General features: G+C 41.5%; 1 protein-coding gene across 6 annotated transcripts in view; it reads left to right on the top strand.

The window, feature by feature from the left end:
- The first annotated feature begins 168 nt into the window (after positions 1-168).
- The window catches only part of dhx57 (DEAH (Asp-Glu-Ala-Asp/His) box polypeptide 57), a 43,813-nt gene continuing 36,021 nt past the window's right edge, over positions 169-7,960 (top strand). The window contains exons 1-2 of one of the 6 annotated variants that reach the window (XM_060925875.1): positions 183-258; positions 3,357-3,457. The gene's annotated coding sequence lies outside the window, so the exon portion shown is untranslated. The other 5 variants (XM_060925872.1, XM_060925870.1, XM_060925874.1 and 2 more) reach the window with 5 other exon arrangements.

Here is a 7,960-nt window from a genome sequence, read left to right as displayed (position 1 = left end):
TGATTTTAAATAAACAAATAAATCCTCCGACTAAAAAATTTATTATACAATTGGAAAACGGATCATCATTTAGCAACGTTGAGGAATGCAAATTTGAAAAGACAAAGCTTGAGAACAAACGACTCTTATTTTGAAGTTTGGGTTCACCGGCGTGAACAGGAAGTAATACCAACGTAACACCAATGCCGGTGCCTAAAATTATATCCTACTCGTTGGAACCGCTGGTGAGTTTGGGAATATATTATCTGGAAATGATTTGTAAGTATCTATTTATTTTTTCTGTGGTATTTAATAAAACAGTTGATGTCAGTAAAATCTCGGTCCAGTAAAAGAAACCTTAGTATTAGTAGAGAGAAATGTTTAATTGGTGATTTAATGTAAACAATGCAGATTTTTGGTCAGAATTTATTATGGCTCTGTATCGCATGCTGGGGGTTTCAGCTCTAGTCCTTCAGCTGGTTTATGGTGTTTTAGCCCCCATCATTAAAGTGAATTGTTTGTACTATGGCTTCAGCTAGTTGCTAATAAACAGACTCTAAATTAATCCGATCTTGTGCGTGAGGCGAAAACACCGGACGTGATTTAAGAAGGCATTGCATGCAGTTTTTAATTCTGTTTCGAATAGCTTTTATTCAAATTCAGATGATCTTCAAAAGATCAACAAAAGCCAAAATATAACGAGTAGCAGAAGTGAAACTGAGTTTTTTGTGATTTTGCTAAGAAATACGAATGGTTTCGATTCTGTTGTTTACATGTCTGTCGATTTCATGCCGAAGTTAATTAATAAATTAATTAATACCGTCAGCAACAAAATCCTGGCGTGAAGCGCCTCAGTTCGGCTTTTCATCGCACTGTGGAGGAAGGATTATTGCTTGTTTGTTTAACATCTGATATGTGACACGATTAACCCCGGTGTGGTGGTTCGTATTTTTGTTCCTCAGCCAGTGTTGGTGGTTCTGGTGGACCCGCTGCATTTTGGTGCTTTAAATTCAACGCAAACAATTTTACATTAAATACTTAACAGATGTTTACTTCACCCCAATTACAAGCAACATAAACGGCATATATGGTTAATATTTGCTCTTTACCTTTGTTAAATTACATGTCATCTCATCTCATTATCTGTAGCCGCTTTATCCTGTTCTACAGGGTCGCAGGCAAGCTGGAGCCTATCCCAGCTGACTACGGGCGAAAGGCGGGGTACACCCTGGACAAGTCGCCAGGTCATCACAGGGCTGACACATAGACACAGACAACCATTCACACACACATTCACACCTACGGTCAATTTAGAGTCACCAGTTAACCTAACCTGCATGTCTTTGGACTGTGGGGGAAACCGGAGCACCCGGAGGAAACCCACGCGGACACGGGGAGAACATGCAAACTCCGCACAGAAAGGCCCTCGCCGGCCACGGGGCTTGAACCCGGACCTTCTTGCCGTGAGGCGACAGCGCTAACCACTACACCACTGTGCCGCCCTTAATAAAATGTAAGTTTACAAAAAGAAAATCAATTACAGTCAAGATATGAGTGGAAACAAAGATGTTTATCTTCAAATTTACAAATGAAGCAAGGTTTTTCATAAGAAGAAGTAACCTTTATTTGTCGCACACTTCAAGCACAGTGAAATTCATCCTCTGCATTTAACCCATGTGAAGTAGTGAACACACGCACCCAGAGCAGTGGGCAGCCACACACAGCGCCCGGGGAGCAGTCAGGGGTCAGGTGCCTTGCTCAAGGGCACCTCAGCCCAAGGCCGCCCCACGTTAACCTAACTGCATGTCTTTGGATTGTGGGGGAAACCGGAGCACCCGGAGGAAACCCACGCAGACACGGGGAGAACATGCAAACTCCACACAGAAAGGCCCTTGCCGGCCACTGGGTTCGAACCCGGAACCTTCTTGCTGTGAGGTGACCGTGCTAACCACCATGCCACCCAACTGATTTTTATTTCTTTGGACTTCATTAGAAATTTAATCCATTCTGTTCAGTTTGCACAACACAAGCTGAACACATGCAATAACCATGTCAGTCTATACAACACACCATCCCCATGCTTGTCTTCGTTTTGGGACCGGCTGATGCCCCATCTCATCCTCTTCTTCAAAGTCACTGTCAGACTCTGAATTTTCAGAAATGTGATCCTCACGTTCTGAAACGTCTTCCTCTACATCATCATCATCAAAAGCTTCTCTCTCTTCCAAAATCATTTGCAAGTCCATCTGAGCAGAGAATCTTTTGGCCATCTTGATCAGTTGTGATAAGGAGCCACATTGGAAAAGCTATATTTATTGTGTCCTGCCCCCAATTTATGGGAACTTCCTGTCTTGGTTCCTGCAAGACAGAGGGTAAAATGTGTAGGAATGTGAGAGCAGACAGGTGTCGGTGCTTGAATGGCAGGGGCAGAAACACAAAACACACACACTAACTAACAGCAGGCCCAGACAGGAGGAGGACAGAGCGAAGGTACACACTTTTTTATTAGCCCCAGGTCCAGTGGACGCGAACATCCTGTATGTAATATAAATGTGTAGAGGGGGTGTACAGTGTGTCGTCATCGAAAATGTGTTCTGATACAGTATATGTTCTTCACAGAAAATGAGCCAAGGCCAAGGAGTCTGAGTTTGAAAAAATAATTAATCGTATCATTGTTCCTTTGATAAAAAATGAAAACGGGTCCCACAGACCCGAACACCATACAAGGGTTAAACATACTAAAGAGGAATTCAAAATCGCTCTAAATTATTACCGGTTATTATAGAGTGTTGCCACGTGACGTCATCAAACCGGAAGTTGGCCATATTGGAGGCATTGGACACATCAACAACAAAGCAATCTTCATGAATTTTTTGATAAACTAACCAAATAATGGTTATTGGGTTGCCATAATCACTCCGATCGTGAGAAACATCTGCACTTCTACCGGTTACCTAAAATAATCGAAAATCGGAGAGGAAACCAGAAAATTGTCAGGAGTGTTGTCATCTCTGCCAAACTAAACCAGGATCTGACTGACAAAAATCCGGACAACATAAGCGTATGTTCAGTTCGCTTTGTGTTGGGTATGAGTTTTTTTTTTTTTGTTTTTTTTTTTAAGTTTTGATCAAGGTCTTAAAATTAAACGACACTATATTTCTACTGTCTAGCCCTGATAGTGCTTCTGTATGTTCTCTTGAGAGTAAGCTAAAGTTAAAATCACAATCGGGCATCTGCTGTTAGCTGAGGTCGGCCCACAGGGGATGTGCACTCTTGCTCTACAGTATATCACTGTACATGTAATGTACACAGTACACACCTTTGCTTTCACCAGAGATTTGTCACCAAATTTCTGTGCTTTTTGTTCCCTTACCCAGCCACAGCACATCTGGTTATAGGCTTCTAGTCCCTTGAAACACTTCAGATCCTCAGCAGTGTATGGACTTGGCGAAAAAGTTAAGTAGTAATTGATGTCTGGGTATGTCACAGCAGGAAGCAATGCATTGTCTTCACTCAGTTCCTCTCCCATTTCGTATGGCTCCAGGCTGTTGATTAACTGCAGTTTCTCCAGATAGTGGGCTCTTACACTGGGCTCTAAGCCTTCTACATACTTTCTAGCAGCTTCTGTTTTCTTATTGCAAGTTTCTTTGGCCGATGCCATTACGAAAATTGCGATTTTATTTTTTTTTCCTGTGTGAAATGTAAGCGTTATTTGTTTATGTAAACATCCAGGACTTTTGTGTTTTGGTGACGTCGGTGAAAACACTCCGTTTACGTCAATCGGTACTAAAGATGAGAATTCGACATCGTGCTGAATTACCACCTGCGAACCGAAATATTATGCTTACAATGACCATCACATCTTTAGAAATTATTAAAAATTTAGAATGTGCTCTGAAAATGCTCTGTCGAGCTGCGTAGATTTAAACATGCAATCCAGTTCACAAGTCAGTGTTTCTTCACAGCTACTTTAAGTTAGTTTACATGGGGGTAGACTATGGGGGAAGCCATTGCCTAGAAGCAACTTTGGGACCAAAAGGATGCCGGTTCGATTCCCTGGACCAGTAGGAATGCAGGGGCGTAGCTGGGGGGTCCTGGGGTGCCCGTGGACCCCCCCCCCCCCGTTGGACCATACATTTTTTTTCAAGAGCTTCATAAGAATATTAGAAAAGCGGCCACTGTAATTTTTCTAGCTTTTTTTTTTTTTTTTAAACTAGATTGTCACCTCAGCTTCATTAGGGTTTCTATAACCTTGTTATGGACTTCCTGTGGTTTGGGTGCGAAAGCCCAGTTCTGCGCAACACGATCGCACTAGAAAGCACGGTCAAGCTGCCAGTGTAGCTGCAGTCTTTTTAGTTGCGAATTATAAGTATTTCCTTTTGTGTTAATAATTCGCCATGTCAAAACAAGCGAAACTTTCCTCCTCCTTTCAACGTGAAGAGAGGTAAGCAATTTGATATATATATTTTTTTTTTTCCATCAAAGTTGCATTTTGTGGCTTCGAAGCTAAGTTTTAGTGTGCCGTTTGTAGAGCGCAACATCAAGAAAACGTGGAAGAATACACTAAGGCAGAGTGATCGACATTAACAAGATCGTTGGCATCTTTGCCATTCGTCATCCATGACGCCTTTTACTTAGAAACATTTTGGCCGATGAGCAGTAAGACAACAAGAATAGAGAGATCTGCATCAGCTGACTAGGGTAAGATGTCGAGCTGCTGTCCATACACTGCCGGATAAAGCTGATTTGGCCTAATCATTGTCCGACATCTCAATAACTCGCAACATGAGATGAAAGAATGATGCAAAGACCGCGTTATTTTCTCAAATGTATTCAATGTGGTTTTTCATTTACAAACCTGCGGGTATGTACTCAGGCTGCCAGTCAGTGTGTGACCCCCCACCCCACCCCGTTTGAAAAATTCTAGCTACGCCCCTGGAATGGCTGAAGTGCCCTTGAGCACGGCACCTAACCCCCAACTGCTCCTCAGGCTGCTCTGGAAAAGAGCATCTGCTAAATGCCTGTAATGTACGTAAGTCAAATGAAAAATCCAGTCAAAAAGTTAGAGTTCAAACTTCCCTTAAAAAAAAAAAAAAAGCTCTGGACTTCCGGGTTTGGCGATGTGGGGGTGAGACGCGTTCTACAGTGCTCCCAGTGAACTTGTGAAATTATACTGTTTTAACGTAGACTGGTACCAAAATTCAAAAAAGTGCTTATTTAAGGAGTTAAAGGCATTTTTGAGACAAAGTCGGCAAACAGTCTTATTTTGTCAATTTGGGTGTGCCGAATTCAAATCTGCAATATGCCGAGCTCTATCTGACCTCTGTTGACCTCTAGAGGTCATTGAACTTTGGGCCTGTAAACGTCTCAGCTGAACCCAGTTTCTCAGCTTTCTAAGGAATGAAATGTACTAAAATGATTAATGAAGTTAGCAAATGGCCTTGTTTGTTAAATGTTTGGGTGCTGAATTCATTTTTCATTTGTAAAACAACATATGACCTCTGGTAACCTCAAGGTCATTAAACTTGGCCTATTGAGGTTTTTCACCTGACGTCACAGGGTCACGTGACGCCCCGGTGTCCGCCATTTTGAAGGTCAAGCTAGCTAATGTCAACAACATCATAGCTGGTATGTTACTGTAGCAATGTTTACGTTCAGTCATTTGGATGACTGTTAAAACCTTTCAGTCTCAAGTTTTTCCTTTACTGTATTTACTAGTTTACTGTAATTATGATCCGGCTTGCTCCCCCTCAAATTAAGCAGCGCGCTCCGGCTTGCTCCCGGGAGCAAGCCGGAGCGTGCTCCAGAACCTCGGCCGCAGCACTCCGGGAGCAAGCCGGAGCGCGCTGCTTAACTTGAGGGGGAGCAAGCCGGAGCGTGCTCCGGCAGCTATTTACACTGGATCCGGTGTAAATAGCTGCCGGATCATAATTACAGTAAACTAGTAAATACAGTAAAGGAAAAACTTGTGACTGAAAGGTTTTAACAGTCATCCAAATGGCTGAACGTAAACATTGCTACAGTAACATACCAGCTATGATGTTGTTGACATTAGCTAGTGCTAACAGCTAGCTGCTAGTACACTGCTACAACACAGACACCGACCCTAATAATACAGTTCTTGGTCATTGCCTGGTAACAGCAAATTTATAACAGGCCATGTCTCAACAGGCTAAGAAGTTATTTCAATGACATTTAATAACATTTTGTTTATCCTGAGGACCGAAAGTAAATGAAAATGTGAACAAACCTTAGCTGTGATAAGATGGCGACCACCGGCTCCAGGGACGACCCACTGATGTAGGCATGTTTCCCAGCCTGACACAAAATATTTGTAGGTATCCAAACTCTTATACGCTTTCAGAGCAATACCTGTGTATGGCGATGGGTTTTTAACGACATAGGTATACAGATCATGTGGGCCGAAGTCAGGTAAAGATGAGGGCTTCGTGTACTTCCGTACGTCAGTGAACAATCCTGGTGGAAGCAGGTAAACGTCGTTCTCTAAGCCTGCTAACCTCAATTTTTGCAAATACCTCTCCCTCTGCTCGCCCTGTAAATGCCCTACGTCGCTGGATAGTGAAGGTGTTTTCTGCATCTCGCTCCTTTTTCTTTTATGTTTTTCGTTTGTCACCTTCCTCGCATTCAAACTGATTCGAGCCGTGCCATCCAAAATGGCAGCCTCACATGACTTGGTCACGTGGGTGAAAAACCTCAATAAGGCCTATGCATTTAACGGCATTTTTAAACTGACTTTACTCCCCCAAAAAGAATATGAACAGACAAAAAACAAATAGAAAGGAACAAATACAACATTAAATGCCAGTCCATGTACATGTGACTTACTTTTCACAATGAGAGTGCCTCGGCGATCACCTTACATAACATTGCATTACATTTAGCGGTTATTGTTTATACAAAGCTACTGAAAAAAGGACAGATTCAGCAGCATACAAAATGTGGGGGCATACAGGGTATACAGGTTAATCAGGGTTAGTATATATATGAGTTTTTTTCTTTGTTGTTTGTTTTTTGTAAAGGCTTTACCCCGTTTAAAACAAAACAAAAAACAAACAACAAAGAAAAAAAAACTCTCATATATACTAACCCTGATTAACCTGTATACCCTGTATGCCCCCACATTTTGTATGCTGCTGAATCTGTCCTTTTTTCAGTAGCTTTGTATAAACAATAACCGCTAAATGTAATGCAATGTTATGTAAGGTGATCGCCGAGGCATTCTCATTGTGAAAAGTAAGTCACATGTACATGGACTGGCATTTAATGTTGTATTTGTTCCTTTCTATTTGTTTTTTGTCTGTTCATATTCTTTTTGGGGGAGTAAAGTCAGTTTAAAAATGCCGTTAAATGCATAGGCCTATAGGCCAAGTTTAATGACCTTGAGGTTATCAGAGGTCATATGTCGTTTTACAAATGAAAAATGAATTCAGCACCCAAACATTTAACAAACAAGGCCATTTGCTAACTTCATTAATCATTTTAGTACATTTCATTCCTTAGAAAGCTGAGAAACTGGGTTCAGCTGAGACGTTTACAGGCCCAAAGTTCAATGACCTCTAGAGGTCAACAGAGGTCAGATAGAGCTCGGCATATTGCAGATTTGAATTCGGCACACCCAAATTGACAAAATAAGACTGTTTGTTTGTTTGCCGACTTTGTCTCAAAAATGCCTTTGGGTGTCACAATTCTGGATTTTGGTACCAGTCTAGATGGGTTTAAGTATTTAGGTATTCATTTAAGTCGTACATTCCCTGAGCTATACCATAAAAACTTACTCCATTAGTAGATAAGTTAAAGTTTGATTTCCAGAGATGGAATGCCGTTAATTTGTCATTGGTTGGTAGGATTAACTGTATTAAAATGAATGTTCTCCCTAGATTTCTTTATCTTTTTCAGTGTCTTCCAATTTATTTGCCCAAATCATTTTTTCTATCTATGGATAGGCATATATCATCTTTTA

Source organism: Neoarius graeffei, chromosome 7 (genome assembly GCF_027579695.1).
Source record: "Neoarius graeffei isolate fNeoGra1 chromosome 7, fNeoGra1.pri, whole genome shotgun sequence".
Lineage (NCBI taxonomy): Eukaryota > Metazoa > Chordata > Actinopteri > Siluriformes > Ariidae > Neoarius > Neoarius graeffei.
Note: the sequence above shows the minus strand (reverse complement) of the source record. Positions and strands in the feature narration are given on the sequence as shown.